Source organism: Oryctolagus cuniculus, assembly GCF_964237555.1.
Source record: "Oryctolagus cuniculus chromosome 17 unlocalized genomic scaffold, mOryCun1.1 SUPER_17_unloc_1, whole genome shotgun sequence".
NCBI classification, from domain to species: domain Eukaryota; kingdom Metazoa; phylum Chordata; class Mammalia; order Lagomorpha; family Leporidae; genus Oryctolagus; species Oryctolagus cuniculus.
In genome coordinates, this window is record NW_027208202.1 from 1,870,367 (window position 1) to 1,896,461 (window position 26,095).

The 26,095-nt window shown below is 52.5% G+C and overlaps 1 protein-coding gene and 1 pseudogene across 2 annotated transcripts in view; one reads left to right on the forward strand and one right to left on the reverse strand.

Moving 5' to 3' along the window:
• Positions 1-26,095, reverse strand: part of LOC100355262 (L-lactate dehydrogenase A chain) — a 591,718-nt gene that overhangs the window by 188,178 nt on the left and 377,445 nt on the right. The gene's annotated exons all lie outside the window — the stretch shown is intronic.
• Positions 12,451-24,460, forward strand: LOC138847860 (adenomatous polyposis coli protein 2-like; annotated as a pseudogene).

Here is a 26,095-nt window from a genome sequence, read left to right on the forward strand (position 1 = left end):
GCCAGCACTGCAGGCGGCAGCTTTACCTGCTATGCCACAGTGCAGCCCTGAGAAGCAAATATTTCAAATAAATTATCCAGTCTCAGATATTCTGTTATATGAGCAAAAATGAATTAAGACAGTATGGGGGGAGTTTCTCATACTATTGTAGCTTTGCTGTAAGGCTGAAAATATATCAAATTGAAATGTTAGAAAAATCAATGGGACAGAGGATTCTGGGAAGACAGCAGAGTAGGAAGAACAAGAGAAATCTCTGCCTACCTACACATCATTTATACTGGAGGAATCTGATGGATCTGTTTTGGCACTCAGGAGTCTACTGCAGCAGGTTTGGATGGTGAGCTGTGGATAGTTTCAGTCTTAGCATGGTAGCAGCTGCCCATGCTTCACAGTCAGTCCCATGGCAAGCAACTGCACTGCGTTCCTGAAGTAGCTTGCACACACTTGACAGGAGCAGGTAGATGGGGGAAGATGAAGCAAGCCCTGGAGAAGGGAGATCATCTGAGTTCCAGAGTTACTACATCATTTAACCCAGCACAAATCATGATGCATCAAAGAAGCAGGAAAATATGGTCCCTTAATATACATAGATAGATAGATACATAGATATATAGTATTAATATAAAAACAAAATATATATAATAATTTATATATATATATTTATAACAGCAATTTACACACACATGTACACACACATACATAAAGCAAATAGAAACAGACCCTAAAAAAGATCTAGTGCCAGACATACTAGACAAAGACTTTTAAATAACTGTCTTAAAGATATTCTGAGAACTAAAGGAATATGCAGAGAAAATCAAGCAAATGATATGTGAACAAAAATACCAATATCAATAAACAGGCTGGCGCCGTGGCTCACTAGGCTAATCCTCTGCCTGCGGCACCAGCATATCGGGTTCTAGTCCCGGTCGGGACGCCAGATTCTGTCCCGGTTGCCCCTCTTCCATGCCAGCTCTCTGCTGTGGCCCGGGAGTGCAGTGGAGGATGGCCCAAGTGCTTGGGCCCTGCACCCCATGGGAGACCAGGATAGGCACCTGGCTCCTGCCATCGGATCAGCACAGTGCATCGGCCGCAGCACGCCAGCTGCGGCGGCCACTGGAGGGTGAACCAACGGCAAAAGGAAGACCTTTCTCTCTGTCTCTCTCACTGTCCACTCTGCCTGTCAAAAAAAAAAAAAAATTCTAAAGGGAGTCCCATAGGGTAAGAAATGAAGATCTCAGGAAAGGCACATAGATGGCACTTATCAAAGCTAATGCTATTATAACAATGGTTCACAACTCCATCTTTTGTTTTCTACATAATTTAAGAGACTACTAAATTTAGAAGAATTATTAATTTACATTTTTAGGCACCTAATGTATAAACATGTGCTTTTTGTATTGTGATGCTACCAGTTTGATATTTTTTTCTCATGATTGCTTGGGCTATTCTGAGTCTTTTGCGACTCCAAATGAATTTTAGGATTTTTTATTCTGATTCTGTAAAGAATTTCAGTGGTACTTTGATAGAGATTGCATGGAATCTGCAGATTCCTTTAGGTAGGATAGATATTTTAATGATATTGAGTCTCCTAATTCATGAGCAAAGAGTAGCATTCCATTTTTTGTGTCCTTGATGATTTATTTCATCAATGTGTTTTTTGACAGGCAGAGTGGATAGTGAGAGAGAGAGAGACAGAGAGAAAGGTCTTCCTTTGCCATTGATTCACCCTCCAATGGCCGCTGCGGCCGGCACACCACGGCCGGCACACCGCGCTGATCTGATGGCAGGAGCCAGGTGCTTCTCCTGGTCTCCCATGCGGGTGCAGGGCCCAAGGACTTGGGCCATCCTCCACTGCACTCCCGGGCCACAGCAGAGAGCTGGCCTGGAAGAGGGTCAATCGGGACAGAATCCGGTGCCCCTCATCAATGTTTTTAACAGTTGTAGAGATTTTCACCTTCTTTGATTAAATTTATTCCTAAGTATTTGATTTTTTGTGTGTGGCTATAGTGAAAGGGATTTGTTCATGATTTCTCTTTCTTTGAGTTCATCATTAGTATATAAAAATGCTACTGATTTTTGTATATTTATTTTGTAATCTACAACTTTCTGGACTGGTTTATCAGTTCTAGCAGCTTTTTGGTGGAATGTTTAGGTTTTTGCCATGTACAACGTCAGGAAATCTGTAAACTTGAATGTTTTTATTTCTTCCTTTCCATTTTGATGTCCTTTATTTCTTTCTCCTCCATAACTGCTCTTGCTAATACTTCCAGTACTATACTGAAAAAGAGTTGTGAAAATGAACATTCTTGTCTTGTTCCAAATCTGAGGGGAAATGCCTTCAGCTTTTCCTCAATCAGTATGATATAGTAATTAAAGCATCTTGGTACTGGCATAAAAAGTGACACATAAATCAATGGAACAGAATAAAGAGCCCAACAATTAATCTAGGTATATATGACCAAATGATTTTTGATAAAAGTGGCCAGACTATACACTGGAAAAAAGATGATCTCTTCAAAAAATTGTGCTGGCAAAACTGAATGTATATATGTGGAAGAATTAAATTAGATCCGTATTTCTCATTGTATACAAAAATCAACTCAAGATGAATCAAAGACCTACATTTAAGACCTGAGCCTATGAAATTGCTGGAAGAAAATGCAGTTGAAAGTGCTACAAGACATTGATGTAGATTATGACTTCTTGTATAAGACTCCCAAAGCACAGGCAAAAACAAAAAATGAAAAAACAGAAGAAAACATAGAAAAAAAGGGATTATATCAAACTCAGAAGCTTCTGCATAGAAAAGTAAACAATGAGTAGCGTGAAAAGACATCCAATAGAATGGGAAAAATATTTGCAAGTTACCTATCAGACAAAAGATTAATATCTAGAATATATCAGCAGCTCAAAAAATTCAGAAACAGCAGCAACAACAAAAAAGTAATAATTCAGTTGAGAAATGGGCAAGAGACTTCAGTACAGAGTTCTCAAAAGAAGAAATACAATTGGCCAACAAATATTTGAAAAAAAAATTCAACATCACTAGCTTTTAGGGAAATGCAAATGCAAACTGCAAGATATACCTAATCTCTGTCAGTATGGCTATTATCCAAGAGACATAGAGACAAAGGATTGTGAGGATGTGGAGAAGGGGGAACTCATACACTACTGGTGGGAATATAAATTAGTGCAGGCACTGTGGAAAACAACACGGAGATTTCTCTAAAAGCTAGAAATAGACTTGCCATATGATCCAGCACTTGGCTACAAGGTATATACCCGAAAATGTGAACATGTTGTATCAAAGAGATATCTGCACCATTGTGTTTATAGCAGCACTATTCACAATAGGCAAAATATGGAATCAACAAGGAACACATCACCAGATGAATGGATAAAGAAAGTGTACATATGACGGTGGAATATTATTCAGCCAGAAAACAGAATGAAATTCTGCCATTGGCATCAAAATGGATGCGACTGGAAGACACTATGTAGAGTGAAATAAGCCTGACCCAGAAAGACAAGTACCACATGTTCTCTCATATTCCTCCATATGTGTTTGCTTGATCTAGTTAAATGACAGAGATTGAAAAAATAAATAAAAAAATATGATCCCCCTACACACTACCCACTGGAGACTAACTTTAGATAGAAAGACACAAGAGATTTCAAGAACAAAGCAGGAAAAAGAACTTCCATATAAATAGCAACCAAAAGAGAGTGTGGATGGCTGTATTCATATCAGACAAGAAGGGCTGGCACCATGGCTTACTAGGCTAATCCTCCACCTTGCGGCACCGGCACACCGGGTTCTAGTCCTGGTCAGGGCACCGGATTCTGTCCTGGTTGCCCCTCTTCCAGGCCAGCTCTCTGCTGTGGCCCCGGAGTGCAGTGGAGGATGGCCCAAGTCCTTGGGCCCTGCACCTGCATGGGAGACCAGGAAAAGCACCTGGCTCCTGCCTTCGGATCAGTGCGATGCACCGGCCGCAGCACTCCGGTCGCGGCAGCCATTGCGGTGCTGCGGCCATTGGAGGGTGAACCAATGGCAAATAGGAAGACCTTACTCTCTGTCTCTCTCTCACTGTCCACTCTGCCTGTCAAAAATAAAAAAAATTAAAAATAAATTAAAAAAGAGGAGCATATCAGACAAGCTAGAATTTAAATCTAAAAAATTTACAAGCAACAAAGGACATTAAAAATTAATAAAATATTCACTATAGCAAAAAGATATAACAGTTATTAACACATTTTTAACAATACCATCAAAGTATATGAATATAGTTGGACATTTCAATATTATATTGTAAATAGTGAATAAAATAACCATACAGAAGATAAGTAAGGAAATAGAAGACTTAAATCAACTTGAAATGGCAGACACATGTGGAACACTTGACCCAAGAACAACACAACATTCTTCTTGAGTACACCAGGGGGAGCCAGCACTGTAGCGCAGCAGCTTAAAACCCCAGCCTGCAGTGCCAGCATCCCATATGGGAGCCGGTTCAAGCCCAGGCTGCTATCCAATCCAGTTTCCTGCTAGTGTACCTTGGAAAGCACCAGAGCATGGCCCAAGTGCTTGGGCTCCTGCACCAATGTGGGAGACCCAGTGGAAGCTCCTGGCTCCTGGCTTCAGATTGGTCCAGCTCTGGATGTTGTAGCCATTTGGGGAGTGAACCAGCAGAACCAGCAGATAGAAGACTAACTCTCTTTGTCTCTCTGTCTCTCTCTCCCTCTCTGTATCTCTTTCAAATAAATAAAATTAATCTTTTTTTAAAAAAAAAGTACACAAGGGACATTTTCCAGGATATGTCAAATGTCAGGTCACAAATTAAGTCTCAATCAATTTAAATAGATAGATATCATACAAAGCAATTTTTCCCCCACAATAAGATGAAGTTAGAAATCAATAACGGTAGGGAAACAGAGAAATCCACAAAATTGTGAAGATCATATGCACTTCTGAAACAAACCAGTGTGTCAAGGAAAAAATCACAAAGGAAATGAGAAAATACTGGGAAATGAATAGAATAAAAACAAAACATACCAAAACATGCGGGAATAGCACAAGCAACACTAAAGGAGAAAGTTAAAGGTAAAAACACTTTAAAAAATAATAAAGTTCTCAAATCAACAACCTAACTTTACAACTTAAAAAATTAGAAAAAAGAGAGAGAGAAAACAAATAAGAAGAAAAAGCTAAACCAATGCCAACAGGAAGAAGCAAATATGAAGACTAGAGCTGAAATAAATGAAATAGAGACTATAAAAGCAATAAAGAAGTCAGGTGAAATCATCAATTTGTTCTTTGAAAGTATCACACATATAATGAGGACAATAATTACCCTGCTGGTGATATTACTACGCGGATTAAAGAAGACCTAGCATCTAATGGCTACTCGGTAAACCAGATGCCCCTTCATCTAAGAGGCATGGAGGCTCACATTATAGAGGTACTAGTTTGAAGAAGTGGGCCACTGCTGGCATTTGAAAACAATATTGGAGAGCATAGAGGGAGGTAAGCACTTGGTTCAGCAGTTAAGACTGCTGGGGACTCTTATCAGAGGATCTCATTTGACTCTCCAATTTACTCCAAATGCCAATTTTCTGCTAACATGCACCCTGGGAACAGCAGTTCATGGTTTCAGTACTTGGGTCCCTGCTACTGACATGGAGACCTGAATTGAATTCCCAGCTCCTGGTTTTAGCCTGACCCAACCCTGGCCATTGCAACCATTGCAGGCATTTGGAGAGGGAGCCACAAAGGGGAGATTCTCTCTCTCTCTCTCTCTCTCTCTCTCTCTCTCTCTTAGATAAAATGAATTTTTCAAAAGAATGGATAGAGATAAAAACCTATAGTGAGTGCCTGGAAGCCCATCTAGAATATTTCAATACCCAGAACACAATGATCTAAAATTGAAATAACACTGTCTTCCTAGGACAATGAATTATGAATTTCCATTTAAAATGTCTTTATTAGAAATTTTTCTGAGACACCTTGCTTCTAGTCATAAATCTCAGGAGTTCATATTTCATCCACTTGATACCTATAGCAAAATTGCTCTTTGAATTCAAAAAGGAACACATGATATTTCCCTGTAAATGTTTCTTACAAGTAGATGGAGGGAAAAATGTCTATGAAGTCATAATATTGAAGATTAAAAATAACTAAGAAAAAGTATGATGGTGCCATGCAGAGATTTTTTTTAAGATTTATTTATTTGAAAAGGAGAGAGAGAGAGAGAGAGAGAGAGAGAGAGAGAGAGAGAGATCTTCCAGGCACTAGTTCATTTCCTACTGGGAAATGGCTGGGGCTGGACCAGGCCAAAGTCAGAAGCTTCATCCAGGTTTTCCACATGGGTAGCCGGGGCCCAAGCACTTGGAAAATCTTCCACTGCTTTCCCAGGCAGAATACAGGGGGTCTGGCTTGGAGGTAGAGCAGCCAGGACTCAAGCCAGCACCCATGCGGGATGCCAGCATCACAGGCAGCAGCTTCACATGCTGTAGCACAACACTTGCCCAAGTATGATGCTCATTTTGTTTTAAAGATTTATTTATTTATTTGAAAGGCAGAGTCACAGAAAGGCAGAGGCAGAGAGAGAGAGGGGTCCTCCATCTGCTAGTTCAGTCTCTAGATGGCTGCAATGGCCGGAGCTGTGCTGATCTGAAGCCCAGTCTCCCACATGGGAGCCCAAGTACTTGGGCCATCTTCTACTGCTTTCCCAGGCCGTAACAGAGAGCTGGATCAGAAGTGGAGCAGCCGGGTCTCGAACCGGTGCTCATATGGTATGCTGTCTCTGCAGGCAGTGGCTTTACCCACTACGCCACAGCACCGGTCCCAGTATAGATGTATGTAAAGGCCAATTTTCCTGCAAATAAATCCAAGGAGCAAATCAGATTTAACCTTCCAAGCAAACATTTAGGCCTTTGACTGAGCTGCACCCTCTTACAAGGTGGTCACAGCTGAGGGTAAACTCACTGCATGAAGACCCACTTGGGCCACGCAGGCCATGAATGTAGACCCTCAGCAGTGAAAACAGTTTGCAAAACCATCAGTAAATACTGTATCTGCAGACCAAGCTGCAGCTCTGGTGATCCAACAAGCTGTTTACATCAGATTCATTTCAAGCTGTTAGCATGAAGATCACTTATGAAGAAAGACATTTTTTCGGGGCCGGCGCTGTGGCACAGCGGGTTAACACCCTGGCCTGAAGCACCGGCATCCCACATGGGCACCGATTCCAGTCCTGGATGCTCCTCTTCCAATCCAGCTCTCTGCTATGGCTTGGGATAGCAGTAGAAGATTGCCCCAGTCGTTGGGCCTCTGCACCCACTTGGGAGACCCGGAAGAAGCTCCTGGCTCCTGGCTTCAGATTGGTGCAGCTCTGGCCATTGTGGCCATCTGGGGAGTGAACCAGCGGATGGAAGACCAACCTCTCTGTCTCTACCTCTCTCTGTAACTCTGTCTTTCAAATAAATAAAATAAATCTTAAAAAAAAGAAAGACATTTTTTTAAGGATCCGTGCACATGGACAGGTGCAGCACAGATTGCTCCTGGGTGAGTGGCAGGGTCAAAGTTTCTCCTCCTTCAGACCCCTTATTGGTCCTGAAGAGTTAAAATTGTATGTGTGCGGGTGTAAAAAGTTAAGCTTAAGCTTACAGGTTTAAACCTTCCTGGTACAGCTGTGAAAATAAGACAGAGTGAAGCAGCACCTTGACAGTAGGGACTCCATTTTGGAGCACTTGAGACTCCATTCTGAGAAAGCACCCCCCCACCGTGAGACTCTAGTCTGAAACTATGATCTCAAATAGTCAGACAATAGCAGTGCACTACATCACCCTTGGCAGAGCACAAAAACCCCCTAGCATGATTGCTCAAGTTTAAAAGTAGAAAGGTTGCACCTGGGTTACCTGGGTAATAATGAAAATGTGATTTGTCTGTGTCTTACATTAATGTCAAGTCCTAATTGCTAATTGTAAGATTGTAACTGGTATTGTGAAGATTATAATGAATATTAATTTCACTTAGGTTTTAGGTTATGTTGACCCCAGTAACCATATACTCTCTTTTGATTTTATGTACTCTCTTTTGATCTTAGCAACTGTGTATAGCAACCGTGCATAGCAACCGTGTATTCCCCCCTTCCCGGTTTTGTGGTTTTTGCCTTTATAAACCCTAACCTTTGGTTATTCGGGGCTGCTCTGCTCTTGTATGATCAGACAGCCCCAGCATGCTGGATAATCAATAAAGCTTCCCCTTGCTGGTTGCAGGAGAGAAAAGTCTCTTGGAGTCGCTCCTCGGGCGGTGGGCTTTTTCGGACTCCAACAGTGCATACAGCACTGAGAGAGAAGAAGGATGCTTACAAAGGAAGCTAAGGCTAGGGATGGGGAGGGGGCAGGTTTTTACTACTGTACTTTTTTTTTAATTTGAGAGACAAAGAGAGCTCCCATTTGCTAATTTACTCTTCCAAATGTCCACAATGGCTGAGCACTGGGTATGGCCAAAGTCAGGAGACAGGAACCCAATCCAGGTCTCCCTGTGGGTGGCAGGAACCAGAGCAGGATTGCCGCCTCCCAGGGTGCACATTAGCAAGAACCCAGAACCAGAAGCCAAAGCTGGGCTTCAAAATCAAGCAGGCCAAAATGAGACATGGGCATCTTCCCTGTTGGTTAAATGCCTGCTCCACTGTACGCCTTGATGCAAAAAATTCCACAGAATCCAGAGACATTCTAAAAATCACAGTGTTATATAAATTACAGAATATGTTTCCCAATGGCTGTAATTGTCATCTTCATATTTCACAGATGAGGACATGGAAGCCCAAGGACTTAGGTAACCCGACCAAGGCAACACAGGTAGTGAGTGAATGGCCCAGCTGACATTCACTGGTGCTTTCTCTAGACTCACAGATACACTTGAATGGCATCAACAGGCATATGTCATCATTTCATTTTTTTAAGATTTTTATTTATTTATTTGACAGGTAGAATTACAAACAGTGAGAGAGAGAAAGAGAAAGGTCTTCCTTCCGTTGGTTCATTCCCCAAATGGCCGCTACAGCTGGAGCTGCTCCGATCTGAAGCCAGGAGCCAGGTGCTTCTCCCTGGTCTCCCACACGAGTGCAGGGGCCCAAGAACCTGGGCCATCTTCTACAGCTTTCCCAGGCCATAGCAGAAAGCTGGACTGGAAGAGGAGCAGCCGGGACTAGAACCAGCACCGATATGGGATTCCAATGCCTCAAGCAGAGGATTAACCTAGTGCACCATGGCACCGGCCCTATCATTTCATTTTTAAAACCACAGGATAGGGACCGGCACTGTGGCATAGTAGGTAAAGCTGCCACCTATAGTGCCAGCATCCCATGTGGGCACCAGTTCGAGTCCTGGCTGCTCCACTTCCAATCCAGCTCTCTGCTAATGAACTGGGAGAGCAGGGGAAGATGGCTCACATCCTTGGGCCCCTGCACCTGTGTGGGAGACCCAGAAGATGCTCCTGGCTTCAGATTGGCCCTGCTCCTGCCACTGTGGCCATTTGGAGAGTGAACCAGTGGATAGAAGACCTCTCTCTCTCTCTCTCTCTAAAACTCTGCCTTTCAAATAATAAATAAATCTTTTTTTAAAAAGTAGGATAAACACAAAATCACAAATAGAAACACACAAGCATAATAGAAATACAGAGATTATCAGTTCTTTAAAGAAAAGTGGCTCTGTAAGACCAGCACACAACAATTATTATTCATTATGGAAGAATAATTATCTCTGGGCATATTGAATTTACTGTAATTTTAAATATGGCTTTAAAAACCCAGAGAATCATTTATTACATGTATGCTGCATGGATTACATATAACCAAGGAAGCACTGGAAATTGTGTTTCTCTTGTTTGTGTGGCCTCTTTTGCTTTTTTTTCTTTTTCTTAATTCATTGTGCTCACTTGGCCCAGTCATTACACTTTGGAGTTCCATAGCACAGAGAAGTTGATATAGCAACTATGATGATTTGAATGGTTTTCTTTTTTCACTGTTTCTCAAAAATACATGATTTGCAGTTACAATGTTTTCCTTCACACAGTGCCTCCCAATGATCCAATCCTGCCATCAAGAAAAGAAATAAAATCGGCCAAATTGCCAACATTCCTCACCTCGCCACCCCTCAGGACAGCTTATTTGCGTGCTGCAGTGAAGACTCTTATTAGCTCTTTCTCTTTCAGAGCCTGAAGTCCAGAACACTGCCTTATGTTATGAACATAAAATAGAAAAGCATAATTTCTCTAGCTCTGTGATTTTGATCTTGCACATCCTATATAGTGTCATATAAGCTAGACACTTTATCATTTTCTCAAATTACACAGTGAGACAACTTGCAAGTGTTTTTAATGATCCATTAACAAGTAATGAGGGGCCAGAGCCGTGGTGGAGTTGGTAAAGCAGCCACCTGCAGTGCCGGCATCCCATTTGGGCGCCGGTTCTAGTCCTGGCTGCTCCACTTCCAATCCAACTCTCTGCTATGGCCTGCAAAAGCAGTAGAAGATGGCCCAAGTGCTTGGGCCCCTGCACCCACGTGGGAGACCTGGAAGAAACTCCTGGCTCCTGGCTTCGGATCAGCGCAGCTCTGGCTGTTGTGGCCAATTAGGGAGTGAACCAGCAGATAGAAGACTGACTCTCTCTCTCTCTCTCTCTCTCCCTCTCCTTCTCTCTGTGTGTGACTATCTCAAATAAATAAATAATCTTTAAAAAAGGTAATGAAATATTTCTCTAGCACAAATGAGAGCCTACTCCTTATCTGAAATCAAAGTTTCTCTTCTTGCCTAGTGAGTGTAACCAAGGTCATCACTTAGCCATGTCTGCCCTGGGCTTGGTGGAGTGCACGGTCATCACTTATCCATGTCTGCCCTGGGCTCAGGAATTCAGGAAACAGCCTGTGAGCTGGGTGCCTGCCGGCTTTCTGAGGGTCCTGTCAGCTCTGGTACTGCGGCACCGGGCTGTGTTAACTTGCATCTCAGTGACCTTGGACAGACCCGCTCTTGGAGGCTGCAATTCCCTAGTGACTCCGGAGCAGCTTCCACAACATATCTTGGAGGAATGGAGCCAGCTGCTGCAGCCTCTGCTGCTCAGCCCTGGCTCCTACCTCAGAAGTGAGCAGCTGTTGCCTAGCAATGGGGGCAGGGGGAGGGACCTGCCCTCTGGCAGGGGCCATGAGATGGAGTTGGTGGCATACAGCGAGGCTGGACAGGGGCAGGGGAGAGAGCCGGAGTCTCGTGGGCCACAGGTGCAAGGCTTCACCTGGATGTTTTGGCTGGGAGCAGGGGAGGCTGTGTTCTGTTTGCACTTTGAGATTTTTCTGTCTGCTGTGCAGAAGTGAGGAGGCTCCTGCTGTGGTCCAGGCATGGCTGATGGGGGGCTCAGGCTGCGGGGGTGGGGGTGTGCCAATAAGGGGCTCCAGTGTACAGCAAACAGGTCGGATGGCAGCAGCTAGGTGAGTGGGGAGCCTGGGGCAGGACTGACTGATGGCTGGGTTTATGGCTTGGGGGGCAAGCGGGGGGAGGGGGCTTTCCCCAAGGAGAACCACTGACCCCTGTCACCTAGTGACTGTGCCCCCACAGGACTGCTGATTCTGACCTCTGTGCATCAAGTCCAGAAGCACGTGCCTCCCAGTTATCCCGAGTCCCTCCACCAGGGCACTGGGGCGCCCTGAGCCGCCCCCATTTCACAGAGCAGATGCAGGGCCCCAAGGGGTCACCAAGGCAAGCACAGGAGGATCCACAGCATGGCTGCCAACAGGCTGTCTCTCTTCCCAGGGAGCGCCAAGTGGGCTGCGGGGTGGTGGCCACACACTGACCTCTCCTCAGGTCCTCCCACCCCTGTCGGGGGTGCTGGGCCGGTCACACCACACTGCCCCAACAGGTGAAAAGCCACACCTACAACACGGTGGTGGGACCTGCATGTGAGCCAGCGCTCAAGGCCAGCGCTGTGGCCGAGGGAGGGGAAGCCCTGGCTATGGAGGCTCCCATGCACCTGCCGAGGGCAGCCTCAAGTGCAGCCAGAGGCATGCACTGTGCATACACACATGTTTACATGTGTGCACACACACGTGTACAGTGTTCCTCCAGCCGACGACTGGTCACGGTGACCCGGAGCCTGGGCACTGCGCTGTTTCTGCCTCCCTGAGACTGCAAGGCTTTAGCAGAGGAGGAGAGGCCTGGGAGGGGGAAGTGACCTGCGGGGGCTGGCGGAGGAATGCGGATCCCAGCCCTGGGTCAGCGGCCCCTGGGTGACAGCCAGGGCCTCGGAGGGGGAGCAGCTCCCCACAGAGCCTGGGAGGGGGCTGGGTGGTGCACTCCCCATAATCACGGCGCAATCAGCACTAATCAGCGCGTTCTTGAAATAGACCCAACTGGATGGGGAAGCGGGCGGCTGCGGCCGGCTTGCTCAGCAGCAATCAGAGATGGCGATTTTAGATCTGCAGCAACAACAGCTCTTTGTCTGCATGCTGGGGCCCTCACTGCTGCTCTGCCGAGCCCATCACGGGTGGGAGACAGAAACACCCCCTTGGGCCCATAGCTGCCCCAGCTGGGAGCAGGGGCTGTGCGGGCACCTGGTCCAGCTGCCTGCAGGGTGAGGTCCATGCACTCCAGCACCACTACTGAGCACCTACTGTGCGCTGGGTGCACGTGCTGCTGCCTTGGGAAGAGGTGGGCTCCGTTCTGTAGTGACTGGAGGAGGGGCTCCCTGTAGGTTGCTCGGCTGAGAAGTGCCTGAGCTGGGGCGGCAGCCCCGTCTGTCACTCCCAGCTGTGTCTGTTGCTTTAAGGGATGGAGGTCTGTCGAGACACTGTCCCAGGTCACTGCAAACCCACACCCCCACGGCCTTCCCAGGCCTTGCAAAAATAGGGCTTACCAATCCCTACTGGCAGAGGGGGCCCAGCAAGGCTGTAGAGGGTGGTGAGGGGACTTGCCCTAGGTCACTGCAGAGTGCTGATGTCACTGAGCCGTGAGCGTCCTCCAAGGCCCATCCCTGCACCCATGCCTTCCCGCCACGGCCCTTCTGAGTGAGGCTGGGTACATGGAGATTACCCGGACCAGGTGCTATGGGGGTGCTGGTGGGCCAGCCTCACTCCCCCTTCTGTGGGGGGGCACCCCCGATTTCCCCCAGGATGGTAGCACTCAGGCCCCCACAGCAGCATCAGGTGAGGCTGGGGGTGCTCTGTTGTAGCCACCCAGCTATGAACACCAACCGGTGGGGGACAAGGAGTCATAGGGCTGGTGGGGAGGGGGCTGCACAGGAGGTGGCAGGGTGGGTGGGCAGGGAGGGGAGGCCATGCAGCAGGCCAGTGACAGTGGAAGGTCGAAGGTCAGCAGAGCGGCAGGGGACAGAGGGAGGGGTGAGCCTGAGAGTCACAGGAGGCAGAGCAGTGTGGCTCAGGACTCAGGAGCGAGCGGTGGGTGGTGACATGGTTCCTACCTGGGCCGCCCAGGCCCACCCACCACTCCTCTTCCGGGCCCCCTTCCAGACCCCCACAGCTGGGGTGCACCTTCCTCTTGCTCCCGGGTGACAAGAGCCCCCTGCCAGGCTCCCAGCTGCCACTCAAGCCCCATGCAGCCACTGGAAGGGCTCCCTTAAGACAGAGATCAGCACATGTCCCTCTCTGCCCCCACCCCCATCAATGGCTGCCAAAACCCCCGAGGCCCCCCTGACCTCATCACCACCATCACTGTCACATTGCCTTCTGCCACTCACCTTGGTTCATCTTGCTCCGGCCTGCTGGCCTCCTAGCTGAGCCATGAGCACTACAGAGATGCTTCCGCCCCAGGGCCTTTGCACACGCTGCTCCGGCACCTGCAGCCACAGGTTCCCTCCCTCGCCTGCCCATCCAGAGTCCCAGCTGGTCCCACCTTTTCCGAGCCCTCCCCTTCTCTCCCTGCTTTATTGCAGTCACATCATTTTACCGAGCTCTGCCATCCTCAAAGCCGGCATTGTCTTGTCTCCTTTCACTCAACGCCAGCTGCCTCAGCGCCCAGTCATGACGTGGTTGGATGGTGGTGGAGGTGGGGGTCCCAGGAGAGGAACCTGGTGGGGGAGACTGAGTTTGAGCCATGATGGCCAAAACCACAGGGCCATCCAGGTGGCAGCCAGGAGGGCAGGCGCCTGTCTCGGTTTCCTCATCTGTCCACTGGACTGAGCATCCCAGCTCCCAGGGGGTGTGGGGCGCCAGCTGATGGGCAGAGCAGTTCAGGGTGGCAAGCACTCCGCCACACTCAGCCATGGCAATGGTGTGGGGCGGCTCCTGCTGCCTCCTGCCCCTCCCCCAGCCTGCCACAGGAGAACTGTGTCCCCCTCCTGCTGTGCCTTGGCTTGTTGCCAGGGCCAGGAGAGTTTTTTGCAAAATAGCTTCCCGGGCTCTGCTTTGGGGATTGGGAGCCCCAGAGGTGTCCTTTGTTGAGAAAACAACTCGGTGACACTGAGAAAAGTGCAGAAAACCTGCGCGAGCTGAAATCTCCCCAGACCAGTGTCACTCCATGACTATTAGTTGTCGGAAATGCAATCAACTCTTCAGGAAGGCATCAATTCATATTCAGTAAAATGACTGATTCAGCCATAGATAAATGTTGATAGGGACATGAAGAGCATGGAGCCTTCATAAACTTCCAGTAAAATAGTGCAGCCACTATGGACAGTAATTCAGCAGTTTCACAGCATGTTCTACATGGGTCTATTTAGTGACTCAGCAGTTTCTCTTCCAGGCATGCCACTAAAAGATACAAAATCCACATGCCCATAAAGGCTCCCTGCAGTGGTATTCATGAAAGCCAAATATGAAAGCAACCCAAACACTAATGTGTAAGAAAAACAGTGTGCAGGATATCTTTTATAATGGCATAGAATTTGGCAATAAAAATTAATTAAGAAATCAAAGACCACAAAAATAATGAAAGTCAAAATAATCTTTTTTAAAAATAGAAGAATTAGAAGCAAAACTCCACACATTGTAGCATCTCCAAAAATGGGAAAAAACTGAGTTTGGAGCTTATAGTGATGTTTCCAGCTAACTTGGATGAGAAAGCAATAAAGAACTGCTTAAAGGGAGATCCGAAAACTCTGAATGTGGTGAGAACCATAAATAATAAACACACAAGTAATAGAGTGAGTATATGCCTTCAAAAGATTTGTTCTTAAAATAAGATTCAAAGCATAGAAAAAAATTGAATATAAGAAAATAAACAAGTGTAGTTTTAAGGTTTATTTTAGAGGTTTGCCTGTATGCCTATTGGTAAATGTGAATTATATACAGGACAAATCTAAGACTATTTTTTAAAGATTTATTTATTTATTTCAAGTCAGAATTACACAGAGGACAGGCAGAGAAAAGCAGAGGTGCAATCACTCCACAATTGGCCACAATAGGTAGAGCTGTGCCGATTCGAAGCCAGGAGCCAGGAGCTAGCAGCTTCCTCCTGGTCCCCATGCGGGTACAGGGGCTCAGGGACTTGGTCCATCCCCTACTGGTTTCCCAGGCCATAGCAGAGAACTGGATCAGAAGTGGAGCAGCTGGGACTCAAACCGGTGTCCATATGGGAAGCCGATAGTACAGATGTTAGCTTTACCCACCACACCACCGGCCTCAATCCAAGACTATTTTTACCATGCTATCTGCTGCCCCCCACCTAGTATTTTACTTCCAATTCTTTTAAATTATCAATATGGCTAATCAAATCTCTGTGCATCATTGACTTATATTCTGAGTAATTATGGAGATTAACAATAATTGTGATACAATTTTGTTTTAGAGGCAGAGTGAAGAGTTTAGAACACTGTGAGAATGGCAATGAATTGAAAGTACTCTTTTTTTATGCTACTTGACTATTAAAAATAAAGTTTAGGCAAATATTTCTTCTAAGGTGTTTTTAGGGAGTATTAGACATCCTGATTCAGACCTTTTGCTAGAGAAATATGTTCACTGTCCCACCTTGGAGAAATGAAATGTGTAGATTATACTCCCATGCAAAATTGGTTAATAGACTCTGTAATGCCCTTCCAAAAGCTTATTGACAGCATTTTGCCTTCATTTGGAAAATTAACGAAAGTGAAAGATAATTATGTATGTGTGGATTATCCATGAGAACAGCTCTAAACTTCACTATCTGCAACCTCAATGATCAGAGTTGTCTTCATTTTGACTGTTTTGCCTTGGCTTTCTTTCCTTTTTACTAGGATAAATGTCTTTTCAAATGAGGGCTGGGTTAGATTAGCACTTTTCTACAAAAGATTCCAGATTTTTAAGTGTTTATTAAGGTAGTCATGGGGGTCTGTGTGCTTGGGTCACAATTTGAAAGAACTCAATTGATATAGGGTGTGTAACTAAACTGTTAACATTATTGTCATTAGCAGTATTGCTAAGTATTTTATTTTTGTCTTATTGTTCCTCATTTTATTCTTGGCTTTTGATGTTTTGAAAATTTACAGCATAAGAAACTATGGACTGTTGCATTTGAAGGTTTATGTATTTATTTTAAATTTCATGTTTGTAAACAGTGCTGGTATTTCTTTTGCTTTATTTTTAAGTACAATCGAATTTCACTAAGAAGTGACAGCTGGCAATGCATGTACCTCAGCATAGACAGGCAATCTAAATAGTAAGGTTGGGTACTCTGGGCTTATTGCTATACAGTGCCAAGTCTCTTTGAGAGAATGGATGACAAACATCTTTAGCTGCCAATCAGTGAAATTTCTGTTTTTTTGGTTTTTTTTTTTTTTTGACAGGCAGAGTGGATAGTGAGAGAGAGAGAGAAAGGTCTTCCTTTTCCTTGGTTCACCCCCCAAATGGCCGCTACAGCCATGCGCTGCAGCTGGCGCACTGTGCTGATCCAAAGCCAGGAGCCAGGTGCTTCTCCTGGTCTCCCATGCGGGTGCAGGGCCCAAGCACTTGGGCCATCCTGCACTGCACTCCCGGGCCACAGCAGAGAGCTGGACTGGAAGAGGAGCAACCGGGATAGAATCTGGCGCCCCAACCAGGACTAGAACCTGGGGTGCTGGCGCTGCAGGCGGAGGATTAGCCTAGTGAGCCGCAGCGCTGGCGAAATTTCTGTCTTAAAAAGCCGAAATTGTGAGGCCAGCACAGTGTCCTGGTTGGTAAAGTTGCTTCTTGAGGTGCTAGCATCCCATATAAGTGCTGGGTTGAGTCCCAGATGCTCCACCTCTGATCCAGCTCTCTCTAATGCACCTGGGAAAGCAGTGGAAGATTGCTCAAGTACTTGGTCCCTGTATCCACAAGGGAAACCCAAAAGCTGCTGGATCCTGGCTTCAGATTAGCTCATTTCCAGCTATTGTGGCCATTTGGGAAGTGAACCAGCAGATGGAAGATCTCTCTCTCTCTCTCTCACCGTCTGTAACTTTGCCTTTCAAGTAAATACATAAATCTTTGAAAATGAAATAGTCCAGAATTTAACAACTGCAAATGTACTATTTTATTTCTTTTTAATCATAATGTACAACCTTAAAACAAGTCAGACAAGACTTACTTTCAATACTGGGTTGTACAAAAACAACAAGGGATTCATAGGAGATTGCTTAGCATATATAAACAAGGGCACATTGAGAAGATTTTAGAAACATGGAATTGAAAGATAAGTATTTCTATAAAAATATTTAAATCTATGCATAGTTTTATCATAGTACATTTTTCTATCAATATTTAAGACTCATCAGATTGCATCATGAAAACACAGTATTACTTTTTTTCCAATATAAGAACATTACATCAGCATCACAGTTATCTGATTTCATGAATATTTATTGTTGTTCAGCCATGCATTTCTTTGCAACTTAATGAGCAATGATTACTTCATTTTTTCCACATGTCAGACATGTCCAAGAAACAAAGGAGGGCAAATGACTGGGTCTTTTCTTTGCTCATTATTAAAAGCGATTAAGGAAACATAAGTAAAAGTCAAAAAAATAACCTATTTTAGGAATTAAAACAGAATCATTCTTTTGTAGGAACTATAGTCTTTACCAACCTACTTAGAGAAATGTGTGAAATTCCTGAGTAAAATTATGACTACATGGATCAAAATCTATCATATTTTGAAAATCAAATTCGCAAAACACAAATATAACATAAAATAGAAAAACTCATACATAAACCAAGTACGTTAAATCACATTTTGAAAACTGCAACCAAGAAAAAAGTTAAACAATCAAAATTTCAGGCTTACAGGTATATTTCAAACATCTAAGGAAGAAAAAGGAAACCTGTTCCCAAACCTATGCAGAATAGTTTTAATTTCTTTTGGAAAATCAGCATTACATTGATGATGATGATGCAAGTGTACCAGGATTTGAAATGATTTTTAAAAGCATACCTTTCATAAGCAGATACAAATATCATAAGCAAAGTATTATTATTATTATTATTTTTGAATTTTAATTTAAAATTTATTTGAGAAACGCACAGACACACCACCACCATCCCTCCCACCTGCTGGTCCAGCCCCCAAATGCCCACAACTGCTGCCCTAACCCCGGAGAGCTGGGCGGGGCCGCCTGTTCCGGCCACACCTGACCCCGCCCCCTCTTCCCCCACCCAGGCAGGTGCTCCGCGACCACAAACTGCCTGCAGACGCTGCTGCAGCACCTGACCTCGCACAGCCTGACCATTGTGAGCAACGCGTGCGGCACGCTCTGGAAACTGTCCGCCCGCAGCGCGCGGGACCAGGAGCTGGTGGGGGACCTGGGCACCGTGGGCATGCTGCGCAACCTGGTGCACACCAGGCACAAGATGATCGCCATGGGCAGCGCCGCTGCTCTGCGCAACCTGCTGGCCCACCGGCCCGCCAAGCACCAGGCAGCCGCCACGGCCTTGTGCCCCCGGCACCTGCATGCCCAGCCTCTACGTGCGCAAGCAGTGGGCGCTGGAGATGGAGCTGGGCCCGGCACCTGGGCCGGGCACATCCACTGCTCTGGCTCAAAGCGGCCCACGCCAGCCTCTCCAACGACAGCCTCAATAGCGGCAGCACCAGTGACGGCTACTGACCGCGGGAGCACAAGCGGCCCTGCCCGCTGGCCGCGCTGGCCAAGCACCGCGAGGAGCTCCTGAGCGGGCAGCCGCGGCCCGCTGGACTCGACCTCGACCTGCGGGGCGGCCAGGCCCAGGGGCCCACCCGGGACGCCGCCGGCGCCGGCGCCTGCGTGCGCACCATCAAGCTGTCGCCCACCTATCAGCATGTGCCGCTGCTGGAGGCCGCGGGCAGGGCAGGCGCGGGGGCCCCCTGCGGCCCCAAGGCAGCCCCCACGGCTCGGAAGCAGGCCTGGCTGCTGGTGGAGGGCCTGAGCCAGGTGCCCGAGAAGCTGGGGGCCACCCGGACAGCTGTGGCCAGCAGGGCGCTGCAGAGGCTGGTGGCGCAGGAGGGGCCCATCTCGCTGTCCCACTGCAGCTCGCTGTCCTCGACCGGATGCCCAGGCTCCAGCGAGGCCGGAGACTTGGACAGCAACTCCTCCCTCGAGGGCCTGGAGGAGGCCGGCCCCGAAGAGGCGGAGCTGGACCAGGCGTGGCGCGGGCCGGGGCCTGACCTTGGAGGATGTCACGCCATCCAGCTGTGTGCAGGAGACACCGCTGGTGCTGAGCCGCTGGAGCTCCGTGAGCTCCCTGGGCAGCTTTGAGAGCCCGTCCATCGCCAGCTCCACCCCCAGCGACCCCTGCAGCGGGCTGGGCAGCGGCAAGGTGAGCCCCAGCAAGCTGCCTGACAGCCCCGGGCAGGCCATGCCGCCCAGCCTCAGCAAGGCGCCGCTGGCCGCGCCGCCCGGCCAGCCAGAGAGCAGCCAGTTCAGCCTGCAGTGGGAGAGCTACGTGAAGCGCTTCCTGGACATCGCCGACTGCCGCGAGCGCTGCCACCTGCCTCCGAGCTGGACGCCGGCAGCGTCAGCTTCACTGTGGAGAAGCCGGACAACAACTTCTCCTGCGCCTCCAGCCTCAGTGTGCTCACCCTGCATGAGCACTACGTGGAGCTGCAGCTGCTGCTGACCGCAGCGCCGGCGGGGGTCGCGGTGGCGCCGGGCACCGCCAGCGAGAAGAGGATGTGGGACGACAGGAGGGGCCCGCGTCCGCGGGCTCCCGCACACGCACGGCCGCGGACCAGGAGCTGGAGCTGCTGCGTGCTGCCCGTCCCGGTCTACATGCTGGGGCCCGCCCTGGCCCTGGAGGACGACTCGGCCGAAGGCACGCCTGTCAACTTCTCCAGCGCAGCGTCCCTCAGCGAGGAGACCCTGCAAGGGCCCCCCAGGGAGCAGCCCCAGGGGGCCGGCTGGACAGGCAGGAGCCCGCCGGCCTCGTGGCCCCCGCCAGCCAGGTCTCCAGGCACCGGCTTAAGGCCGGGGTCGCCGGCCGGAGCCCGGAGCAGGTCCGGGGCACAGGGAGGAGCCGGCCGGGCTGGAGCTGCCCCTGGGCCAGCTCCCAAGTGCCCACTTGGACCGGGGTCAGCGGGGAAGGGGGGAGGCAGTCCCTGTGCCTCACGACGCCCACGAGGAGGCCGTGTACTGCTTCTACGACTCTGACGAGGCGCCCTCCTTGGCCGGGCCGCCCCATCCCGCAGGCCTTGAAGCGGGGCAGGAAGGAGGCCCGGGTCCCAGCCAAGGCAGCCGCTCCGGCCCAGCCGCCCCAACCCCCCGGGGCCCAGCCCAGGCTGATCGCAGGTAAGACCCTACCTTGCTACTCCCTGAGCACCTCGGCTACCTCGCTCAAGGCTGTGAGCGACCGGCCAGCCACCTGGGAGGCCTGGAGCCCACGGTCCCCCAGGCCCTGCACCGAGGAGGCGGGTGCGACAGCTCCCCTAGCCCGCGCTCCGAGGAGGCACTCCCGCGCTGCTGCATCGGCTCAGCCATGCCCAGGCACAGGCCCTCGGCCTCTGGCCTCCAGCGCTGCAAGGCTCGGGCTGCTGGGCAGGACAAGCGGCCGGCAGAGGCGCCCTGGGACTTCGGCGAGGAGGCGGCCGGCTCAGACCGGGCCTCCGACCTGGACAGCGTCGAGTGGCGGGCCATCCAAGAGGGCGCCAATTCCATCCTCACATGGCTGCACCAGGCGGCCGCGGCGGCACCCCGCTAGGCGGCCTCCGAGTCCGACTCGCTCCTGTCCCTGGGGTCTGCTCTGTCCATGGACCCCTCCCCACAGCTATCCAATCGCAGGAGCAGGCGCCAGCCCGGGGCGGGGCAGGGATTGCAGTGCCCGGCAGCCAGAGAAAGGGAGCCTGGCCTCAGCCAAAAGCGCTCGAGCCCCCGCGCCCCTGGTGGCCCGAGAAGCCTCACGCTGTTCAATAGGTAGCAGCGGGGGTGCCGGCCATTCTCCAGGGGCGGACAGTGATTTACGTGCTCAGCCCGGCCACCCGGCCCCAGCCCAAAGCTGTCCCTGGCCCCGGGCCACACTGAGGAAGGCGGCGGAGCCCCCCAGCCTGGCACAGCCAGCAGCCGCAGGCAAGGCGCCAGCGCCCGGGCAGCAGCGCTCTCGGAGCCTGCACCGGCCGGGCAAGATCTCGGAACTGGCGGCGCTGAGCCACGCCCCCCCCCAGGAGCGCCACCCACCCTGCTCCTCTGGCCAAGACCCCTTCTTCAAGCTCCTCCCAGACCTCGCCCGCCTCTCAGCCTCTGCCCAGGAAGTCGCCCCCCGCCACCCCAGCTGCAGGGTCTCTGCCCGGCCCGGCAGCCCCCCGCGTGCCCAAGACGCCAGAGCGGGCCCTGCTGGCCAAGCACCACAAGACACAGAAGTCGCCCGTCCGGATCCCGTTCATGCAGAGGCCGGCCAGGCGCGGGCCGCCGCCTCTGACCAGGCCCGCCCCAGAGCCGAGCCCCAGAGGCCGCGAGGGGGCGGCGGGGGCGCGTGGGGGCTGACTGGGCCTGGTGCGTGTGACCTCCGCCCGCTCCAGCGGCAGCGAGTCCTCGGACCGCTCGGGCTACCGGCGCCAACTGACCTTCATCAAGGAGTCGCCCGGCTTGCTGCGTCGCTGGCGCCCGGAGCTGCTGTCCGACTCCGCCTCCACCTCCCAGGGCGCGTCGCCCCGCCGCGGCCGGCCCGCGCTCCCCGCCGTCTTCCTCTGCTCTTCGCGCTGCGACGAGCTGAGGGCGGCCCCCGGGCAGCAGGCGACCCGACCAGGGTCCGGTCCCGGCCCCGGCCCGCGCGCGCCCCAGCGCACCAGCTGCGAGAGCCCTTCGCGCCTGCCCGTGAGCGCCCCCGTGCGGCCGGTGGCGGTCAAGCGCTACTCCTCCCTGCCCCACATCAGCGTGGCCCGCAGGCCCGATGGCGGGGCCCCGGGAGCACCCCCCCTCCCCAGCGCACACCACCCAGAGCCACGGGAGCGACGGCGAGGCGCGGCCACTGCCCAGGGTGGTCGCGCCAGGCACGACGTGGCGGCGCATCCGGGACGAGGACGTCGCACACATCCTGCGCAGCACCTTGCCCGCCTCGGCCCTGCCGCTCCGGGGCGCCTCGCCCAAGGAGGGCCCCGCCGGCCCCCCGCTGCAGAAGACCAGCGTCGCCATGGTGCGGACAGAAGAGGTGGCACAGCCCAAGACCAACGCCAGCGCGTCCCTGAGCCTGGAGAGCAGGGAGTAGCCCCCCGCGCCAACCGGCGCCCAGGCCACCCTCCTGGGCAGCGACATGGATGGGCCGGTCCCGGCCAAGGGCCCTGCCTCTGCGCCCTTTGCCCTTTGCCCATGAGGGCTTGGGTATTGCTGTGGGGGGCTCCCCTAGCCACGCAGTGCGCGTCCCGCCCTTCAACTACGTGCCCACCCCCATGGCGGCGGCCATGGCCACCAGGGACTCTGCCTGGGAGAAGGCCCCGGCCCCTGCCCCCACCGGCCTCCTGGAGTAGGCCCCCGCCAGCCTGGCGGATGCTGTGCAGATGCGCCTAGCAGGCCAGCTCACCGCGGCCTCACCTCGCCAAGGCCTCCTCTCAGAAGGAAATGGGGTGCAAGTGCCCGCCCTAGAGGTGACCCCGGGGGAGCCACTGCTGGAACCCCAAGGCTCATCCAGCCGAGGGGAGGGAGCAGGCTCAGAGGCTCAGGAGGCGGGCTGGGGCTGTCACCACTGAGCAGGACAGGAGCCTGTAATTACTGCTCCTGCTAATTCCTTAATGAGGGCTCCGCCAGTTGGTTTCCACTCCCAGCCTCAGCTGGGGGAGCAGGGGTGTGGGCTGGAGCCCAGACAGCGCCCCGGGGGCCTGAGGGAAAGGTGGCAGGAAGGGGAGGGGGCCGCCAGGCTACCCTGGACCCCCACCCACCCTGTGGGGGAGGCTGGAGGACAGCAAGCCTGTGAGAGGGACGGGGTTCCTTGGGGGATGCTGGAGTCGGGCTAACCCTGCTGCCCTGGGACGCCACTGCCTGGCCAAGGCACGGTGGGCAAGGCAGGCGTGGCGGGGGGTGCTGGCTCTGTGCCTCCCTCCCAGCTTCCTCTGCACGGACCACGTGGACAGCACAAGGACCACGGGACCCCAGGGCCATCACAGCCCAGGGACCGGAGCCTCATCACACCCCAGGAGCCTGAACGCAGCAGGAGAAGGGGCCCCGCGGCCCTGCCCACCTCCACGGAGGAGCGTGCTGTAGAGAGAGCCATCGACCTCTTTCCTGCAGCATCCGGCTGGGGGAAGGGAACCTGCAGGTGGCCGCCCAGCAGGGCTACCCCCACACCCCATCCCCCAGGAGGGGGCTCCACCTGCTGTATCCTGTGCTCCACACCCTTGGGCCTTGGCCAGACAGCTGCAGGCAGCAACCCGAGCGGGCGCCCCCTTCAGGCCCCAGCCGTGCCCTGCAGGACACAGCCCAGGAGGAGTAGGGGTGGCCCCCAAGCTCCGGGTCGCACCCCAGGTGCCATGCACTTCCTTCTAGGCCATGGCTGCCAAGCAGGGGTCCTGGGGAGCATGGGGCAGCCAGCCAGAAGATGACCAGCAGTGGGGGTGAGGCAGCGCCCGAGGCCTCCGCACACAGGGACTGCTGGGTGTCCTCAGGCCTGGGGCTCAGGGCTGCTCCCGGAGCAGTGAGGGGGAGATGCAGGCACAGCTCACCCCGCCCAGTGTGGGGAGATCACAGAGTGACCTTTGGGCAATGGAGCTGAGGTGGGGCTGCAGGCCCTGTCCTGGGGACCGGGTCTTGCCCAGCCCCTGACCCTGGACACCAGTACCCCACCCCCGGCCATTCCCAGGGCCACTCAGGATCGGCGGCCACTTGGCGGCTTTCCCTCCGCCCACCTGCCTGTTCCTCACACCCTGCAGCACCCGTCACACGTGTACTTAGCGCGCCACTGCCAGCACCCCATGTAAAGCTGCGGACTCGCCGAAGGACCACGCCCCCCTGCACCCATGTCACACAACTTTAATAAACGGAGCTGTCCAGTCGCCTCTGCTGCATGAGCGGGGCGGGGCAGGCCTCCCATGCTGGCCACGAGCAGGGAGGCCAGGGGTCCCCGCTGGCCCAGGAAGACTGTCCCACTGGGGCATCTCTGTCCGGCTCCGTCCTTGGCTGTGGCCCAGGCTCTGTCAGGCCCGACAGTGCCCGGTGGGCTGGGGGGGTCTCTGCCCCGGCTGAGCGGCTGTGGCTGGGGTCTCTGAGGCTCAGGCAGCAGAAGAGAAACTCCTGTGGCCCTGGGGCTCAGTCCTGCCCCTCGGGACGCAGAGAGCTGGGGGCCGGTGTGGCCTCTGTCCCAGGGAGGGCGTCCAGGGCCTGGCCCGTGGCCGCTCTGCTGTACACTGCATCAGCCTCTCCCGCGGCGACGAAGGGGCAGCTCCTGCCCAGGAGTGGCAGCATGAAGCCCGCAGGGCCCCGCCGGAAAACCGGCTCCCCCTCTCGGCCAGGGAGTGGTGCGCCAGGCCAGCGCCAGGCAAGGGAGCACAGAGTGGCCCCATGAGATGGGCAGAGTCCGCTGGGGGAAGGTGGTCCTGGGCACCCACACAGGGTCTGTTGGGGGGAGGTGGTCCCGGGTGCCCACACAGGGTCCACTGAGGGGAGGTGGTCTCAGGCACCCATACAGGGTCCACTGAGGGGAGGTGGTCTCAGGCGCCCACACAGGTCCACTGGGGGGAGGTGGTCCCGGGCGCCCACACAGGGTCCGCTGGGGGGAGGTGGTCTCAGGCACCCATACAGGGTCCAGCCTGAGCCCAGCGTGGGGAAGGGCCCAGGTCAGCTGGAGGAGGTGCCAGGCAGCACTGTGCACGTCATGTGGCAAATGTCCAGCTCCAGCTCAGCACCGGCTCACCGCAGGCCCTGGCACTGCTGCCTCAGCCCCTCGCCTGCCCGCTGCAGCTGTGCTTTGGTGGCCATCTAGGCCCAGCACTGCTGGTACAGCCGCTCCTGCTGAGCCTCAGGGTCCTCACTCTTCCTGGGGTCTCCTGGGAGGTCTGGGACAGCATGAGGAAGTGTCAGTCGCGAGGGAACCCCCGAGACCAGAGCCACCCAGCAGGAGTGAGCCCAGCCTAGGGACGCGGGTGCCTGTAGACCCCTGCACAGCACAAGCCCACCCTGGCGGCCTGAGCGCCCCACAGTCACTCTTGGGGGCCCATACATGACCTGGCACCTCACACGCCAGCCGAAGCACACCAATCTCAATAGCGGGGTCCCTGCCACCCACACGGAGCTCTGGGTTCCCACGTACCTGCTGCACCCTTCTCTCACATTGTTCTAGAAATGCTCTCCTCAGCAATGATGGAAACAGCAGGGCCCACACCAGGGCTGCCGGCTGCCGCCAGCAGGGAACCGGATCAGATGCCGAGCAGCCCAGATCACAGGCGGCGGCTTCGCCCTCCATGCCACAGACCCGGCCCCTCTCAGGGCCCTGTCCCTGAGGAGGGCCAGGGCTAAGGGTGGCCCCAAGAGATGGACAGGGCCCATTGTGGGGGGAGCCGGTCCTGGGCACCCACACAGCCCAGCTGGCGCCCAGGCCAGGGAAGAAGAGCCCAGGTCAGCCCAAGGCAGAATGCAATTTGGTTTTTTGCCAAATGGGCTGTGGCAATTCCTAGGAAGATGCACCCCAAGCAAAGCGAGACTGCATGGGGGGTTGTGGGGGAGCGTGGCCGTGACCCTCAGAGGCAGCAATGGGACAGCAGTGTGCCGACACACGT